The 20,953-nt window shown below is 33.9% G+C and overlaps 1 long non-coding RNA gene across 1 annotated transcript; it reads right to left on the bottom strand.

Annotated features, from left to right (window-relative positions):
* Positions 1-214: 214 nt before the first annotated feature.
* LOC149091679 (uncharacterized) lies at positions 215-9,984 on the bottom strand. The gene is made up of 3 exons (XR_016196611.1): positions 9,879-9,984; positions 499-602; positions 215-377 (listed from the first exon to the last, which is right to left on the bottom strand). It is a non-coding gene; the product is annotated as an uncharacterized LOC149091679 (long non-coding RNA).
* Between the last annotated feature and the right edge of the window lie 10,969 nt (positions 9,985-20,953).

Raw genomic sequence — 20,953 nt, 5'->3', positions numbered from 1 at the left:
ATATGAAGAATATTAAGTTAAGTTAAAAATGTTGAATTTATAAATATTAAAAATAAATACATCAGCACAAATGCTCAAAAAAATGTATATTAATAAATTAAATATAAATTTTGTATATAAATAAAAAGTAAATTTGTAGCTAATCTTTTCCATTTTATTTAATGAACCCAAACCCCAAACCCTCAATAGTGCTGATAACCGAATTAGGTCTATCTGTTCCCAATCAGCAGCTCTTTCATTAAGCAGTGAAATCGTGCTGGATATTTCGCTGTGGAGCTGTCAAGCAAAGTTTGTTGGCCCCTGACTTAAATCACTAAACAGTTTGGAATAGCTGGCGAGTGCTGTGGGGCAGTGGATGGATGTCTCACTTCTGGCTTCTAATTAAAGAGGATGAACAAGTTGAAAAGCTTTTTAGTAGCTGCTCTATGTCAACTTTTTTCAGGTACAACAAACTTGCATTTTAATGACTTTTGAGTTTTAATTCAATTTGGCACTCACCTGAAAGTAATCCCCAGCATTTTAGCCACTGCCTCCTGTGCACGCCTCCAGCCACCCGTCTCCGCCCACTAATTTGTACTAGTCCGATATTTTGGCAGCTACTCCTAAAAAAAAAAAAAAAGCGAGAAAAAATGCATTTGCATTAAAAAGCAGCAAAGTTTTGGCAAAAGTTTGATGCGCAGTTAAAAATAGCATTACTTAAGCTCGAAAGTCCACGAAAATTAAATCAAGCAACATGTCAGGCTGCCAAGAGCATTATAAAATGCACTCTACTCCAGGAACTTGGGCGAGTCCAGGCTGATGTATAGAGTATTTGTTTTCTTGTTTCTGTTCTCCCCTTGTTTTCATTCGCTGGCCAAATCAGTTTATGCCAACGCACACTTTGGCTAATGCCTAGAGACAGTGCAATTAAAAGGAGCTAAAATTTAGTGGAAATAATCCGAGCTGCCGAATGGAGTTTTAAGTCTATCTATTTAAGGCGAAGGCAGCACTGGCCAGCGCTTAATTTATAACTTGGTCCTAATGTGATATGGAATTAAATATATAAGTAAAATATATATTTATTTTATTTTACACATATTTATAAACATTTTGTTGTACTGTGAGTTTTACATTAAATAATTATGTATTAGAGCAAAGAAAATTTAAGTTTTTTACATATTTAATCTCTACTTATACCTGCTTATAGTTGGCATTAAAAAATAAATAATAATAAATATATAAATAAATTAAAAATAAAAAAAAATATGTAACTATCGAAAAAGAAAATCCCCAAATTTAGTTTATTCAACTTCATGCTTCGATTTTCATTTATTATATATATTTTAATTAATTTTATATCGTTCTATGTATATATTCATGATAATAAATTATTATTATTTTTATTAAATTTCAATTAAATTTCGTTTTTTATACATTTTTCATATATATATTTTTTTTAGATTTTCATAATAATTAATTTTTGCTACATTTATTATTTTGTACATTTTGTGCTACATATACAATATTTGAGGTATTTATAGCTTTGACATGAGCTGCATTTGCTTTACATCAAAAGCAAAAAGTAAACTGAAAATGAAAATGAAAATTCCCAAAGGGAAGCTAATTTTAATTACACGCATGTGTTTTGCCTACCTTGAACTCAGTCTGTCTATCTGTCTGTTGCTCTAATTAAATGAGTACTCGCACGCACACACACTGACACAGGCACTCACACGCACACAGTCATCTACATTCACACAGTCAACAGTATGCAAATGGCATCGGGTTATTCACTCTTCACCTCCCACCTCCCTCACTCCCACGCCTCTCTCACCTCGCTCCTTTTTTTTCCTCTGTCGCTCAATCACTTTCGCTTAATCAGCCAGCCAGGCTGTCAGGCAGGTTGCCAGGCAATCGCCCCATCCCAATCTATCCCCAAAGGCAACCCTTAGCCGCTAATAAAAATGCCAAAAAAAAAAAAGAAAGGAAAAGCAAAAAAATGAAATGTTTAGAAACCACAGCAGTGCCGACGAGGCAAACAGAAGTTGATTGCTTAATAATATTTTGTGATGATGTGAATTTACTTTTATTTCTCATTTGGGAGACTCAGACCTTCAACACCTACACCAACACACACGCACACACACACACACACGCATACCAAAGCAACACACGCAACACTCGCAGGCTTTCATTCATTGGCTTTTTGGCCAAAGTCTGCTCACTGAACCCAAAAAGCAGGTGACATTTTTTTTTATTTTCTTTTTTTGAAATATACCCTGGAAGAAGCATGTTAAGTGGAGTATTTAGCTCAAGTTGAATTTTCTGTATTAAGTTTATGTTTATTATTATTTTATTTTTGTTTATATTATGTATATAAACTTTTAAAATATTTGCAAAAAATTTATATCGAAAATTTATATACAGAAATTAAGCTTGTCTACGTTGTATTTCAGTAAACCACATGTCTAAGCCGAGCCCAATTGTCAATATTTTATTTTGAGTAACTTTATGTTATAAATCAACAAATTTTTAAATCAATTAAATAAATAAAATTAAGTAAATTAAATAAATTAAATTAAAATGAAAATTAAATTAATTAAAATTAATTAAATAAATCAATTAAATAAATAAAAATCGGGGTATAATAAAATATTCTATTGTTGGGAAATATATCTATACATATAAATATATAGAATATACAATATATAGAATATACAATATATAGAATATATACATATATAGAATATCTCATCAATAATCTATAATTACTTTTCGCTCTTAAACTTATCATAGCTGATTTTTTTTTTTTTTTCTTTACTATGTTTATTCAAGGATTAGCGTATTATGCAATGGGAAGAGAAAATATTGTATATATGTTTATAAATATGTATTTACCTGACTATAGAGCATACATATAATATCACTCAGACTGAAATTTAAATGTTTTATTCCTCAGCTTCTTCTCTTGCTCAACATATTTCATTCATAGCATAGATCAACGACTATTTTTGTTCCATAGCTCTCCCAAAACTCATATATTTAGATTACCTTGGACTAGAATATTGCAAGAAAACATTCTTTCTGCAATTTGCCTGCCTTATACAAGGTTCCATCTCTGACCAGAGCTCTCTCAATAATAAATGCCAGAGCGTTTTCAGGGCTAATTGGACTAGGCATTTTGGCTTCTACTTTTTTTCTTAAATTGCTTATATTGTCGTTGCTTAATGTTTTTTTTAATACAAATGTCATGTCTTTGTCTTTCGACTTTTTTGCCGATACCGAAGCAGCATGTATAAGCAACTGGGTCGAATGATTTTGTTGTGTGGCAAGATCAGATGCTAGCTTTCTTTTTAATCGATTTCCTGCATCAAGATAGCTACGTTCTCTACGGCCAGCTTTACTTTCCAAAGTACCTTCACAATCAATTATCACCCTGCCTTCAAGCCACGTAGCATGATGCATTTTAAACCTTTCTAAATTCCGGTTGCACTTTGGCAGATGCTTCTTTATATACCCTACAAATTGCTTTACTCTTTTATCAATTAGATTATTAATATTTTCGCTAATATTATTGTTAATTTTTTCAATAATAAAGTTTTCTTGGCGGTTGTTGTTGGTCCATACCTCCACAAGCTCTGCACGACAAAACTCGTTTTTAACTGCAACAACTAATTTTTTTCCAAAAGGAACAAAAAGGAGCAAACGAGGTTAATAGATTCCGAATTTGGACATAATACACAACAACTGTTATATCAAACCTCTGTGAAGTGGTGTGCTGCACAAAAGTAATACTCCACGGAACACAAGTACATTTGTTAATTTTTAGCTAAAAATACACACAGACAACACACTGGACAACTGGACAATAACACAATTACAATCAAAAAGTAATAGCAATAACTTATTGTACATACCATTAGGTACGTTTTCCATTATACACTTTTTTTTGTTTATGTTTACACAAAAGCTCCACTTTAATTGCAAGTTGAACAAAATTTCCCGCGCTTTTTATATATCAAACGCAACTATGCAACAGCTGACTTTGAGTATGTGTAAAATATTAATGGTAGTCGCTAAATTTTTAAAAAAATACTTTTTAATCTAGTTGAAGTATATATATTCAATAAATAAAAGAAAATTTTAAATTGTGAACAAAATTTTTTTTGAATAAATGCCAAAAAAATCGACTTTTTACCCATAGTGCAGAGTTAGATATTCCAATCACTCTTTCTTTCACTTATCCTTGCTTTATGTCTAGTTTCCTCTCTCTCTCTCTCTCTCACTGCCACACAGGGTACCCCAGAGTCATTCACATCTAGCCTTTACATGGCCATTCGCCCTCTTCATTTCTTTTTTAACAATCTGTACGCATTATCAACAAGGCTGCATACACACACAGAGAGCAAAAAAACAAAAACAAAGAGAAATGTGAATTGTGCGAAACTGCGGCGCCAAAACATGTGTAAATATTCATAAATGTGTGTGGGCAGGTGAATGTCTATCTGTCTATGTGTGTGTGTAAAGGTGAGTGTGTGTGTTCGTTTCGCTTTGTTTACTTGCAGTCCGCTTTGCATGTTTATTTGCAGTTGTTGTTGTTGTTGTTGTTGCTGTTCTGTGCTTTTCGTTTTGTTCTGTTGTGTTTTGTTTTCCCCTTTTGGCATTTGTTTGCTCCAGCGATAAAAATGTAAATTTATGAAGTTTTAATCAATTTGGGGAATTCGCTCTGTACAATTTCGCTCTGTCTCGCTCTTCCTCTATTGCTCTCCCTCTCTGGCCTCTTTGTTTTATTGTGCTGTTTGCTGCCTAAGGACAAATACCCATACATAGAAATAAATGCGAATTTTTTTTATATTTACTTTTGTGCTTTTCCTTTGTCTCGTACTCCCTCTCACTGCCTCTCCCTCTCACACCCTCTCTCTTTCTCTTCCACTCTCTGTGAGTGTGAAACGTTTAAAACATATTTGAATTTCTGATATTTTCTTATTTTGTTGTTGTTTGGCTCTTCCTTCTGGTTCGCATTCGCACTTGTTTTTTTCATTTTGGCTTTGTCAAGCGTCGCCCAATAAAGACCCTAATAAAATTTTAATTTAGTGTTATTTCTCACCAGAGGCCAAAAAGTGGATGTGGATGCGCAAATTACGTATATTTGGATATATATTTATCTGTATATGCACACATATATATTTACAAACACACACATATATATATAAATATATATATATTTGTATATACATATATTTAGTTCGATGCCTCATCTTAAGAAAGTTTTTCTTTTGTGTTTGTGGGGGACAAAAAGTTGTCTCCCTTTGGGAAGCTTTTAAAATTTATATACTACGTAATCCTAGGGGTCCTAGGCATAGGGATTTGAAAAAAATGTTTGGTTTTATACAACAGAGCTGAACTTAAGCCCAGTTGGCATAATGTTAATGTATATGATAAGTAGATATATAACGAAATATATAAATGTATCTATACTTCTGTGTAGATACTTGAAAAGAAAGTTATTTTGATGAAGGGAAATGTGAAGATTTATAGATCAATGGATGGCTACATTGATGGATATAGAAATTAATATGTATTTAAATATTTTTGTAATTAATTCAAATCTGCATTACTCATCTATTCACCTCATCATCCTCCTTTTTTCATTTATCTCATAACCAACTCTTTCCTCTGTTCAGCCTCATTAAATGGTTTCAGTCTCATTAAAATATTTTTGGTTTTTTGCTTTCATTTATTTCTAAATTAAACTCCCAAAACATTTTGCCTGCCTGAGCAGAAAACATTTTCCAATTAATTATAATTGAAATAGAAAAATAGAAAACAAATATATATATGTATATACCTAGTTCTTTTTTCTTTAAAAATTGCAATAATTAGCAGTTCGTTTGACATCGAGCTCACAGCTTGGACACGCCTTGATTTATAACCAGCTCCATAATATTTAATTGAACTAATTGACATATCACATCAAGCCCATAAACATGAGCCCCAACTGCAGCGAGCGCTTTATTTATCATTTAATTAACATAAGCCAACAAAAAGGGAACAGAAATATCGAAATAGAAACGGAAATAAATATGAGAGACCTCTAACAAATTGATTGTTTATTGTGCGCACATTAGCACACACTCAGACAAACACACACACAGACACTCACACACCTAAACATAACAACTCAGACACACACACACACACACACACATACACGCAGAGGCAAAGCAGATTTACGACTCTGCTACGGCAGCTTGCGGCACACGCGGCGTATGAGCAATGCGACACAGTGCAAAAGAGAGCGAGAGCGAGAGAGAGGGGGAGTGTGAGTGAGACAGCGAGTAGTGGCGGCAGCCACAAAAGGTTATGAAACATGACCGCAAGGCACAGGCAAATTATGGCCGCACAAACTGTGACAACTGCGTAACGGTAATTTCCCAATGTCCAGTTGCAGATTCCCAAACAAAGCGAAACGTTGTTGTTGTTGCTGTTGCTGTTGTTTTTCTTTTTTTTTTTCGCTCTTTTTGTATATTTATGTGCGCGACCCGTGGGGCCTATGCGGCGGGTGTTTGGTGGTGCGGGGCATAAAACTACATTACTCAGAGCATAATTTTAATGTGCGGCGCAGTCAGCGAGCAACTAAACAGCAGGCACGAAAGAGCCATGAAATATGTCGCCGAATCGAGATGACAACAGAATACGCTACAGTTCAGCTCAGCTCGGCCCGTTGCCGAAATAATTATCAATTTAGGCCAGGCCCAGGAGCATAAGTTCCGAATGATATAGAACTTGCGCATATAAATATGGAAAATGATGAACAAGTTTACAAAAAATAATTAAATTCCTTAAGAAAAATATGCTAAAATTTATTAATTATATGGGAATAATAATCGGTATAATAATAGAATAATAAGAAGGAAATACAACTAAGTAAAATTTACCTTATGTATGTATGTCTTACTTTATTGCATATCTATGGAATATGATTTCTTGATATGACACGCCCCAGAGGGCAACTTCGATATCTTCGATAAAGAAGCCCTGCTGAAAATCAACTGACGATTTTTGAAGTCTCTAGCTCAATTACCTCAGTAGATATTAATGCTTGCAGTTTGCCACGCCCCCAATGGGCTTAAATATATTCGCCCTATCTTTTCTCAGCAGTTAACCCGAGTATATATTTCGCATCTCAAGTCTGTAGATAAATACCAATGAAATCATTATATAAATAAACAAATAAGATTTGCCACGCCCACAGTGAGCATGAATATTTAGCTTCTGTGATTTGTATAGGATCGTAGCAGACACGTGTCAAATTAAGGCTCCCAAATATCACTATTTTTTGCTATCGGCATTATCAAAAATCCTAAAAATACTTAAAACAAAAAAAAAAAAATTACTTAAAATAATTTAAAATTTAATAATAATATTTAATATATTCCAATTAAATTTAGAAATTCAATTAAAATTTTAGCTACATTCAAATAAAATTTGTATGCATTCAAACAATGCTTAAATATAGGCGTATGTGAGAGCGAGACAGCTAGAGTATTTGCTTGTCGCACGCTGGTTGTTGTCACTGTTTAGTTAGTGGCTGTTAGTTAGTAGCTGTAATTTATGTTGCCATTAGCGAGAGCCAAACGCACTTAGTCCGACAAACAGGCCCACCGAGAGGGAGAGAGGGAGAGAAAGAGAGAGAGAGAGTGAGCGAGCGAGAGGGAGATAGGGAGTGGGAGAGTGCGCGAGTGGGAGTGGGTAGCGTGCTGTGAGCCGATTTATGTCAGCAAACTAAAAGACAAAAGCAACATAAATAACGCACAGTCGCGCCGAAAAGTATGCAACTGGTTTTCATATGCGAGAATTGTGACTGCCGACACGTTGCCCGATGGCCCGATGGCCCGATGGCCCCTAGCCTCTGGCCCCTGGCTACTGGTCGCTTTCCTCTATTCGCTCTCATCTCATTATCAGGCATCATTTAAGCACTCAGACAAGCGCACTCGACTAAGACTCCGGCTAAGCTCTGCCAGCGGGACGGAGGCCTATTTTATCGGCGTTTGTTTTATTTCCGACAGCGGAACCAGAAACGGAAATTTCTCATTTCACTACATTTCCGTTCGCTTGGTGGCAGAGTGAGGCGAGTGAGCGAGGGAGAGAGAGAGGGGAAGAGCGGCGCAGAAACATGCAGCTGATATGCATAACAAGTGGGTGAAGCTGGGCTCGCTGAAGGAGCTCGCATTGAAATGAAAAATAAACAAAGAATTGTGTGGCCTGAAATCAAAAGGCGATGGCGGCATTCGTTCTAACAAATATGTGAATAATGGGGCGATAAAACAGGCAGACGGAGCGACAGACTGCAAGACAGACAGAGAGACAGGCAAACAGTTAAAGGACCCACACAATACAGACAACAGAGGCAGGAAGACACAGTTACTAAGAACGGCAAATCGTACAAATGTTAAAAACTGCCGCCAGGCATAATTTTGCTCGCTTTTGCCCTTTTTAGAGAGAAGCGAGAAAAAAAAGGGAAAAACTTGAGCAGGAACTGTGTGAACAGTTGACAGCATTTTGTTTGTGTTTTATATGCTTCCCCTTGCATTTGCTTTTCTTTGTTTTTGTGTCTTTGTTAGCCATGTTAGCTCCATGTCCTGACCGAGATTTGTGTGTCGTATGCATAAAAGTGTTCCCGGTGCAGGACATTTGAAATTCCAAGTGCACAAATCAACTTTGAGGCTAAGCAGCATCAGCTGTGACTAACACCAGCTAATAATCTCAGTGATATATGCAATTGGAATTGGTAATACCTGAGGCTGTGAATATGTTTCGCATAAAAAGCTAACGGAATTCGAAATTGAAATTGAGTCCGGATTTCGATTTGTATGTGAATGTGAATTCTTAAATAATGTTTGCAAAAGTGAAATTGTTGATTATACATTTATACTTTGATTTTATTTGTTATTTATGCTGTGCTTATCAAACGATTCAAAGGCATTAGGAGTTAAACGAAGGCATTTGGTTGCTCAGTTATACACAATAATTGTATAGGATAACCAAAATATATTAAATATATTATATTATATATTATATTATATATTATATTATATTTAATTATCGTTTATTTAATAGATTATTACTTTAAAATTAAATGCTTTATATTTTTTTTATTATATTATATTATATTTTTTATAGATTTTTCTCTATATCGCCTAGCAAATGTGCCTTCAAATTTATTCAAGCAGAATAAATTTCTACAAGTACTTTTATATTTTCCTTGATTTATTTTAGCATTTCAAGAATTTAAAATTTATGATACATTTTTTTTTATATTTGTTCTCCAAAACTTTGTTCATTACGGCTTCATATTTTTAGTAATTTATTTCAGCATATCTACCCCATGTGTCATATTTATTTCATATTTATCAAAGCTTTTTTTTAATCCGTTTTTATATTTTTAATAATCTCTTCAACATATCTATACAATTTCTTTATTTTAATAATTAATTTCTTTTTTTTAGAATTTATTATACAAAAAAATTGTTTAAATACATTTTCATATTTTCCGAAATTTATTTTAGTATTTCTGCCCCCATTTCTACATTTTCACATTTAAAATAGTTTTTCATCAGCATTTCTACCCCATTTCAAATGACTTTAATCTCGGGTATTTTCCGCTAAATAAATCCCTCAAGCTGTAGTTAATTCAATTCAGGCAACAAAAGCGGAAAATGCACTACATCTTTCTATTAAAACGATTATTATTTTAATTAATTTGAGTTTAACAATAGGATAAGGATAAGGAAAGCGAAAACAGGAAAAGAATAAAAAACTCATTCTATTCCCACAATTAAAGTCACTCAACAGAAAAGGGTTTTTAGGTTTTCCTTGAATTTCTTAGCATCGCTCACCTGTGTCAACTCTTTTCCATTTGCTGTGCTCCAATTTGTAAGCGCGAATCGCCACTTGAATGAATTTTTCACCCAAAACAAATTCAATTTGCATTTTTTGACAGCTGCGAAAAGAAACAAGGGAGGGAAAGAGCAAGAGGCAGACGGAGAGAGAAAGTGAAACGGTGAGGGGCAAAACAACAAATTCAGAAAAATCTGTAAAAACTCGAACAAATTCTAAAGAAAAATGCGCCTCTGTCGCTAATTACGAAAATTTATTGAAATCAAAAGTGTCGCCCTATGGCAAAGGGGGAGCGGCAAAGGGGAGAACGGCCGGACTCCAAAAATCGGCTTTGGTTCGCTTCAGCTGCCCACGGGTCCTGAGCCTTGCTTCCCCTCGAGCTCCACTTATTGACACTTGACCAAACGACCAGAGGCCAAAATGTTAATTTCTATTAAAAACTTTACGCCGAGTTTTTTCAAAAAGAATTTTCTTTCTTTATTTTTGTGAAATTTGTTTGAACCCATGGCAAGTAATGAAAGCGAGCAAAAGTTTTCGATTTCAGAGCTTACAAATTGGCATTAATTAATTTTCACTGTTTTTTTTTTCTCGCTATTTCAGTGTGAATTCGAAAGAAAAGCTTGGTAAATGGGTTTGGCACTTTTTTTTTTCTTTCACTTTAGCTTTAGCTTCTTTTCTTCGGCTTAAGAAAAATGTTAGCCAATTTGTATATTTGATATTTCATTAATACCGTATAACGCTATTAAATCCTAATTTCCTTGGCATAAGCCAACCCAAAAATGTTGCTTAAGTTCCCCGCCTAACCCATTTATATTTCAATTAAAAACTGAATTAAACTCAATTAGTCTCTGCATTTTGAGTTTCGGTAGCCCTATGCCTAAGGAATTTAAAAATACAAGCGTGAAAAAAAAAGATGAATACTAAAAATATATAAAACTCGCACGTACTTTGCATACTTTTTCAATTAAGCTCAGACATTATTATAGAAAAGCAGGCACAGCATATCGAAGACTTTATACACTTATATACATAAGCCAACAGTTCTGGGATGAACTCTATGGGATCAGTCATTTCTGGATTTTTTTTTTTTTATAGAGATTCGGGAACTGCCAATTTGTCTGATTCATAAATATTTATTTACATCTCTCGATATCTAGAGATATATTGTTGGTATGTACCAAAAAAGTATATTTTTTTAAAAGATTGCTATGATTCTTATTTTGGTATATATCAAAAAAAGTGATATATAAATATTATATGATATATTTTACCTTCTCGAATCTCACTTCTTCTTCATTTAATTACAAAGTGCCTGAGAAAAGCGTAATACCCATGCCAAGCACATTAAAAAAGAGTTGAAGGCTAAGCCAAATTATATGCAGATATTTTTTTTCCTCCTCCCTGCCCCTTGTATTTCGAGCGTTCCCTATATAAACTTTCATATCAGGGCCGCGGTCCAAGCCCACCTGAGTCATGTAAATAATTCCCTTTCATTACAATTTTTTTCCATACAAAAAATATATATATAAATATACATACATATATATGTATATGAAATTGTACTTTTTAGACTCGTTTTTGTATCTTTTCATATAATGAAGGAAGCCGAATGGCCTTGTGCCTAATATGAATTTTATGCGAAGGGCTTGAGCCGCGCGAAGGGTTCGTTGGAATTTGCGCTCAACAGCGGTCGTAATACTTAAATTTTGTACACTTTTTTCCATTACTTTTATTTATTTATTTTTGCGTGGTATTAAAAAAAAATTTAATGCGTTTATGATGTGAGCTGAAAGACGTGCAGATTGCTGCCATAAAAGTTACTGCAAAAGCTTCACAAATTTCGTATATATAGAAAAACCGTTTAAAAGCTCAACTACGGCAATGAAATGAATGATAAAATACTGTCTAGAGAAATACGCTCTATCTGACCTCTGAATTTAACAAAAGTAGTTCCTGGAAATTTAGGTTTGTTATCTGAACTTGTCCTATAATGCCAAACATTAGAAAATTTACAAAAGAGAACTTCGTATACCTCGCAATCATTAGAAATGTGCGGGGTAGATTAATGAAACTAAGGTGTTACAATACTTGAGTAAATTTTAATACACGTATTTAATGAAAAGTGATAATATATATTAATTTTATTAATTATAAATATATATTTCGATTATTATTATGTATTAATTCAACTGAAAAATAGCTCGAAGGTAAATTAATTATACTAAATATATTATTATAAAGTCATTAGAATTAAATTAAAAATATATTTATACATATATATATATCTATTTTTTTATGGGATATTTGGCCAAGCAAACATTTTTTTAAACGACAAAAAAGTTTTGTTTATTTTTTCTTTTAGCACAAAAAGTTTTCAATATATTTTTTGTGAACATAAAAGAAGAAGATGTCCAGTCGAACAGACATGTGTGTATGTGTGTGCGTGTAAGAGTGTCAGAGAGTATGTGAAAAAGTTTTGGTAAAGCCATAAACTTGCGTTACGAAGTGCTTCCTCTGCTTTCCGCTGGCCAGAAGTAAGGAAAACAAATTGTGAAAGTGGCAAAGCGCGAAAAGAGTTGTGAAGCGTGCGAAACTAAGACAAATGAGATGATAATAGAATGATTATTACTTCTGCTTAAAGCTAAGGGTAAATATAAAGAGGAGAGAGAGTGAGTGATACAGAGTAAAAAAAGACGTCCTTAGGTAACAGTGGTACTTGGCTTTTATATAGTATGTATATAGATCTGCACTTGTTGCTAGCTCTAATTGCCATTAGCGATATTTTCATTCGACTTTTAGCAGATATATACAATTCGAGAACATCATAAATTACCGGCCTATACAAAGGGAATGGCCAACCTGATAAGTAGCAGTCACTTCAAGCTGTTGGCATTTTCGAACAAAACACAACTATAAATAATAAGCGCCCTCGTATTGTATTTCATTTGAAAAGGCGACCCAGTTTCCACTTCGACGTCAATAACCAACAAGATTTCCTAGCTCTTTGTTTAGTGTCGACGACTTCTTCATCTTCTGCTCGAAAGGAACAAAGCGTTTCGGTCTCTTCACAGACTTTTCCTTTTATTGTTGTTACGCTTCTTATTTTTTGTCTTGTTCGAGCACGTGTAGTGTCCAAGTTTATTGATGAGCCAACAGAAACTCAATGACGACAATGTCAAAAGATGAATAAATGATGAAATGACAGAATAGGGAAATACGGAAGTGGGCAAATGATTATTTCACGCTTCACGCGAAGCGAGTGCCCGACATGGCATAGTGTGAGTCGACTATTTAAAGACGGCCAATGAACTGAATTTCGTTTACAACATTTTATTACCAAGATGAAAGAAAGTATGTGGCACATAATTGATATACGTCAATAGACCCAGAAATTTATAAATAGACCGATGATATTATGCTCAAGGCTGAAAATCGATTTACGCATTTTAATTGTATCCCAAATATTTTTTATTTCAAGAAAATTCAATTTAAGCCCATTCCTATAATTCTAAATGCACATTAATAAAAGAATCTGTGAAATGTTTAGCAATTTATAAAAAATATAATAAATTAATAAATAAAATTATAAATAAATTAACATATGAAACATATTTAAAATTATAATTAATCAAAAAATATATAATATGCAAACCAAAAAATATATTTATAATTCAATTTATAGTTGCAGAACATAAAATTTGGGCTATTTCCTTATACAATATCATATTTTACATTTGTTAACAGCAATTTTTACAGATTCCATAGAATTTCATTCCTCTTTTACTTTAAACAAATCTCACTTAAATATAACTTCATTTCGCTTAACCCCTTGCCCAAAGTAATTGTGTTTTCCGGTAATCCCAACCAAAGCGCGCTATAACTTATGACACAGCCTACCTTTACTATTTCATTTCAATTTGGTTCCTTTTAGTTTTGTCGCCCCGACAAAAAGCCACATATTTTGCGCACATAAATTTCTCGACGTGGAGCAGGAAAAGCTAAAAAACACACAATTTTTACCATATTTTCTCTACTTAGTTTTTTTTTTTTTACTTGAATGCAATGCAAGGTTTTATTTTTTTATGGCGCTTCATAACGTTGCCTGGGCATTATGTGTTTCCAACATGCTAATGCCAAGCCACTAAAACACACATTTCGTTCCAGCAACAACAACAATGGGCACACCTAAAAGCCAAAGAGGCAAAAATCGCCAGCAAATTGAAAAGCGCGCTAAGGGTTCGCAAGTTTTTCATATAAATCTGAAACAGCTGGCGCTCAGAATGGGGCCAAATCCACAGAAACAAGCAAAAAAGAAAATATAAAAAAAATCAGCTATAGGGCTAAGAAATTGAAGGTGAAAAAGCCGCCGTGGCCTAAGGAAAGCTACACAAGGGGCTGAAAAATAGATGGCTCAAAATATAAGTTTAAACTAATTTTGAGAATAACGAAAAATCATAAAGTATGAACTGAGAAAATGTATAAGATTTTCACTAAGAAAAGATATTTATAAAAATTATAAAAAGTTGATTGATTAATATTTAAATCAAACTTTATATCAATTTAATGGAGTTTGCTTTTAATTTAACAACAATTTTTGAGATTCAATGAAAATTTCCCGGTGTCAACATTCACTTTCCCACAACTTAGGAGCTCTGTTATTTTTTTTTTTAAGTATTATATATCATATGTATATCATAATAATAGTTTCGAAACATTCTATGAGCCACAGAACTTCCAATCAATTTTTGCAGTTCTCATAGATTCTTGATAATTTCGGATTTCCTTTTTATAAATATCTCTGAATATATTTATATATATATTATATATGAATATTTATGTATATATCATCAAACTTAGAATTTAATAGAACTTTAATTTTACTGTAAATTATTTCATTTATTTATATTTTAAGATAGATTTTTGTTAGTTTTTGTCCTTAAAACAATCGGCTTTTCTTTGCTGATATACTTTTAAGCTTTTCTGTAATTTTTCTTACACGAATATTTCTTCGAATATTAATATTCTCTAAATTAATTCATAAGATTTTCTAATATATATTCATATGGCCTTCAATACTTGTACTTCGTACAATCAATTTATGAGACTGTACTTATAATCTATAGCACCTAGTCCCTAGCTACATACATTTCGAGTTACACACTCCATCTGGCATCTTTCATCTTTTAACACCTTCGGCAGCTCATCAGTTTCGAGTGTCAGCCATGCCGAAAGGACTTTGCACCTTGCTGAGTTACGGGGAATCCGTTACCCGCTGCTTGCCTGGCAGCCAGCACAAATCCCTTCAATTATGCGCACATTACAAGCTAATAATATAAACTAAAGGATTACCCCTTGGTGCTATGAGCAAATAATACATATGAAATAGACGCCAGCCACTTGAACCAAATGCCATCAAATTGCTGCCAAAGCACGAGAAAAGAGAAACCCTTGCTCCCAACTCTTCTTCTTCTTCTTCTTCTTCGAATGTCCTTTGAGCTGAGCTGTGGAGAGGCTTTAAGCCAAGAACTGACACATGTGTGCGTGTGAATGTGTGCGAATGTGTGTAGTAGTGTGTGTTGTGTGTGTGCTTATGTGTATGCTCAGGACTTTGCTTGTAATTCAATGCCTGTCAAATCAGCCAAAAAAAAAAAACCGAGAGGCGAAAGAGACGGATTCAACATTGAGAGGTATAAGGCACTTAGAGGTAGAAATGAGAAAACAGAGAAAAGAAAAAGAGAAAAGAAAAAGAGAAAAGAGAAAAGAGAGAGAAAGAGAAAAAAGAAAAGAAAAAGAAAAAATATAAATATAAAATATAAAAGATAAAAGAAAAAAGAAAAAGATAAAATATAAAAAAAATAGTAAAATAAAAATATAAAATATAAAATATAAAATATAAAATATAAAATATAAAATATAAAATATAAAATATAAAATATAAAATATAAAATATAAAATATAAAAATAAATATTTATATAAAATATATAAATCACATATAGTAAATATTTAATCTATAATTATATGCTCTCATCTATTTACTAATAATAGAGTATCAAAAATTGAAATAGAATTTAAGAGCATTTGAAATACTCACACAGCGCCTAAAAGCGCGAGCGAGCTCCTCTCACGTTGCGCTTAACGCATTTATGTTGGAAACGTGATATAATAAAGAGAAAAAAGTGAAAATGGAAAGGGGTGCTCGGGAAAAAAGGGAACTACCACCAAGTCGGTTTTTTGTTTGAGGCAATAGAAAATCCAACAGAACGGCCTGCTTTTGATATCAATATCAGCGCATCTTATGGTGCTCAACCCTTTGCACACGCAGCCAACAAAATATTACTCATACGCCGCGTTGAGCCAACGAAATCAAGTCAAAGAACGTGGAGGCGAAAAATATGCTATAGGAATTTCAGTTTCTTTATTTCGTATTTTTCGTTTTTTCTTCTTCTTTTTATTTTTTTTTCTTGCACCCTCGACACGACTCGGTTGTAAATTGAATTGAAATTCGATGGCACTTAGCCTAACGCCCCCTCAGGTCGTCTGTCTGCTGTCTATAGCTGTCTATATTAAGGTCGTCCACGGCTCAGCCCAGCTCAGCTGCCATCATCATCATCCTGGCGCATTAGGCGCGCATTTTCGAGTGCCTTTCCCAAGGATAAACGTAAATTTTATTAGTTTTCGTCCTCGATTTTTTTTCGCTTCGGCTGCTGCTGCTGCTGCTTCTTCTTTGCATTAGCGAAAATTAGTCGGCGAAGAGCAACGACAACAACAACAACAACAACGCCGAATCGAAGCTTATTTGACGAGCCAATCGACTTCAGTCTGAGATACTTTCAGATACACACACACACACACATATACACATATAAACATGTCCGTAAGCATTGCAAAGCCCTTTTATAAGTTTTCTATTTAAGGCTTTCAAATTTGCTCTAGATAAAAATAACTGAGTCTATGCAGGCATATATCATCTATATAATTCAGATAACTGATAGTTATTCGATAGCTATAAGTTATCGATTAGCCATTTAGCAGCTTCCAATGATGATAGTTAAGCTAAGCAATAAAAAAAGGCAGGGCAAATATATATGAGAAAACGCAAATTCAATGGCATAAAAAAATAAACAAAAATTTTTCACAACTAAAAAAAATATATGTAAGATTCTCAATATATTTTGTGCATGAAAAGAATTTCAATAATATTTTTTTTTTCATTAATCACAATAGATTTTTGTGCTCCAATTAATTCGCAAAAATATATAATTTCATTTTTTCCAAAAGAATTTATACTAAATTTTATATAAAAATTCCATGTAGTCAGCATGCAAAAGAGTTGACAGCTCAACAAAAAAAAAAAAAAAAAAATGACTTAGAAGCAAAGTAGATGGGAAAAAATAATACCGAGAAGAAGATGAAAAAATAACGCGTCATTTGAAATGAATCTAAATTAACGTAATATAATTTGACATTTGCGCCTTGTCAAATGAATGTGAAACTTTTTCTTTGTTCTATCGGAGCAGTATGAGTAGGGGTTCAGTGGAGTGAGAGGAAGAGTTTGGGGGATGCTTGCAAATATGCTAAGGGTATTCATTTACTGAATTGCAATCAAGCATTTCGTTGCCCTGATTTGTAATGAATTTGCCTAGAGACAGCCAAACGAGTCGCTCGCACATTAGAGCGGGGCACTTCAGATTGAATTTCAAAATAAGCGAGTAATAGATCTCTGACATTTATTGGACAGGCCCAAAGCGCAAAAAAAAAGAAAAAGAGAGTGGGAAAGAGGCAAGCAAAGGGTGCTCTGAAATTGAATAGCAAATGAATTTTGGAGTGAATGTGAGAAAATTCTAGGTTAAAAAAATTTTACATACAAAAAGTTACAAATTTCTTTTAAAAAGTTGTTGATTGGGCAGATAGTCATTTGAAGTAACTATTATTAATAAATGCAGTTGTTTGATAGCTAGGAAAAACATCTATACGATTAAAAACCATTATACGATTAACTTAACTTGAATAACATATTATTTTTAACCTTCTTTTATTACTAAATTAAATATATATACATTAAATTAAATATATCTCTACTTAAGCTCCCTAAACTTCAAACATTTTGATTTTTCCTAGTAACAAATTTAGTTCATCTTAACTCCTTCTGGCTAATCAAAGCCAAAGCTAGCGAAAACTTCAGGGGAGCTCTGAATAAAGTACCTCGCATTTACAACTGGAATCAGTTCTTGCCACAATGTTGCATATGTTGTGCAATAAATTTCAATTGAAGCTCAAGCAAAAGTAACTCAAAAGCGCATTTGCTAAATGAGCTCAGACTTTGATTATTATTTGCAGCATGCCTTGGAGGGGATATTTATAAATAGTATATATACATATATATGTGTAAGTAAGCTAAGCTTTGTGAACAACAAATGAAACAACCCTCACTTAATACAATCTAAAGCTTAGGAAAATTCCATTTTACATTTAACCAGGTGTCAGCGAGCAAAATGGTTTTGCTCTGTATTTGCTTTGCTAACCCCCCACTGACTACTATCTCTCTCTCTCTCTCTTTCTTCTCTTTCTATCGCCCCTTATGCAAGTGGTCAGGTTAGCGAGTGTCTGCGGGATTTGCACCACGTTGCACGCTGCGTATACGCAATAAATTTTCACATTTTCCAACTGGCAAAAGTGTCTGCCAAGTGTAATTGTAATATTTGCGGAATGCGTGTGCTTAGTTTTGGACAGCATTTGATATTTGCCAAACCCTTAACTGGAAATGCGAAGACAATTCTACCTGTCCCATAGCCAAATCTGTCTAATATTTAACCATTTAAATAGATGTTGCTGTTGCTGAAGTGTGTGGGGTTTGGTATAAGTGCATGTGTGTGTGCATTTGATATGCTTATCCAATTGACAGTTAAGTTTGCTGACTTTTTTACAGTTATTTGGTGGGGTGCAAAGTATTTGGCTTAATGTAAACGGGATATCATGATGATAGCAGGGATAGTTACAAGGGGTTACATTTATACATATTTTGGAACAGTTTTTAAATTTAAATTACATTTTAAAAAAATACAAATTTAAACAAATTTAAATTAAAAGGAAACAATTATATTGTATTATTTATAAAAAAAAATTAATAAAGTTCTTTAAATATATTATTATTAACTAAATAACAAAAACAAACTTGTAATTCTGACAACATATTTTAGCTAAAGCTAATTAAATGCCTCCGCTAAAAGCTCGGTTTCTCATATGAACTTCCCATGGGGCGCCTGGTGCTCGAGAATTTGTGGGCCTCTCATTATAGTTATCCGCACATTAATGAAATCTCTAAAGACATATGCCACAGTATATGTGTGTGTGTGTGCGTGTGGCTTCTTAAGCAAGATAACAGCACAAATTTATATGCCACAAGCAGCAGAGACGCATATGGCACATCTGATAAGCAAATAGTTCAAGAATGAGCGGCAGAACGAACGGTGTAGTAACAGTGAGAGAGGGAGAGGTATATGTCCCGTCTTCCACAACGAACCGCTTCGACTGACGCTGATTGATTTGAATAAACGCGCGCATATTTATCAAATTAGCCACAAGCTCCTCAGAGAGCAGGAGCAACAGACATGCTTACAGTTACAGTTACAGTTAATTTGAGCAGTGGCGTTAACAAAAGGGGACAAGGAAATTTCAGCGTGCTATTCTTTATAAATATATATAATACATAATATAGTAATTTTGTATTAGATATGTATGTTTTAGTTGCTTTTTATTGGCAGCTACTGTAACTCGCTATCACAATTTTTTTTTTTTTAATGCTACAGTCCACAATTTACATTATTATGCGTACCCTGTCACTCACACAACTGATCGCCACTAGAGCCGCAGCCAGACTGACGCTCATTTTACTCGAGCCTTTATATATTATTCAACAGAGAGCGCCTTGCAGAAGAATGTGCATGTAGTGGTGTAGTGGTCGCATATTGCTTATGCATGCAAATTATACACGTGTTGTTGTTGCATACGCAGAAATAATAGTAAAAGAGTAAGAAAGAGAGAGCGCAGAGAGGAGAGCCTTGAGCTAAATGAGCATACAGTTAGTACTGCGAGTGGAAATGAAGCTTGAGTGAAGAGTACAAAGCGAAGTGAGTGGAATGAGCAAACTGCAGTTAGAATGAAGCGAGCAAAGTGACGTTTAAGTGTAACCGAAGTTAAATGAACTGAGCAAATTTGAAAGAGAAAACTTTACAATATCACTCAATGCATAAACGCATAATTATAAGACTTAACTAAAATTCAAATATAAGACTACAAATTCCCTTTCAGCTAAGACTCTGACCTATTGTCTCTCTCTTTCTATTCCTTTCTCTGTGTTTGTGTGTGTGTGCGGGGAAAATGTCATCAACTAATCAAGTGGCATTTACGAAGAGAACGGGAAGAAGAGAACACAACTGAACGGGGCCAAAATGAAAATGAATCGCTTGTGGTCAATGGAAACATAAATTTGATGTGCGCCCAAAAGTGCAAACGGGCCAGCGAGAGATGAATATAATAAATAAAAACAAATAGGCGCATCAAATTGATAAAATGCGTAGACGTTGCGTTGCGCTGCGTTGATTTTGATTTAAATGCTCAACGCACATAAATCAATGCAAACGAAATGAATAAATATTACAATGGCGTCGCTCTATAGTAAATAATAATCATAAATAATATCGCGTGGCAAGTTTTGCAGTTTTTCAACACTGTCCATTAGCGGAACATAAATAAAATGCCCCAACGACAGCCGACAGCGCGGCGAACAAAAGGCTTCGTGGGCCAGCCATTAACATACTTTGTTTAGCCAACAATATTATCATAATCAGTATAATAATAATAATAACAATAATCATCGTCTTCATCATCATCATCGCCGTCGTAAATGGGTTAAGCTGAGCTGCCGCGGACTGACACAATTTTAATATGTATTTACTTAGCGGCTTTTTATGCATTTCCTTAGATTTAACAGCCATCTGAGCTGAGCGCCTTTTATTAAAAACTTGGCCAAATATTAAACGAACCAAGGGTTAACAGAGCGCCCACTGTACCATG

Source organism: Drosophila navojoa, chromosome 3, assembly GCF_054131105.1.
Source record: "Drosophila navojoa isolate 15081-1374.11 chromosome 3, UAZ_NAV_1.0, whole genome shotgun sequence".
Taxonomy (NCBI): Eukaryota; Metazoa; Arthropoda; class Insecta; order Diptera; family Drosophilidae; genus Drosophila; species Drosophila navojoa.
Note: the sequence above shows the minus strand (reverse complement) of the source record. Positions and strands in the feature narration are given on the sequence as shown.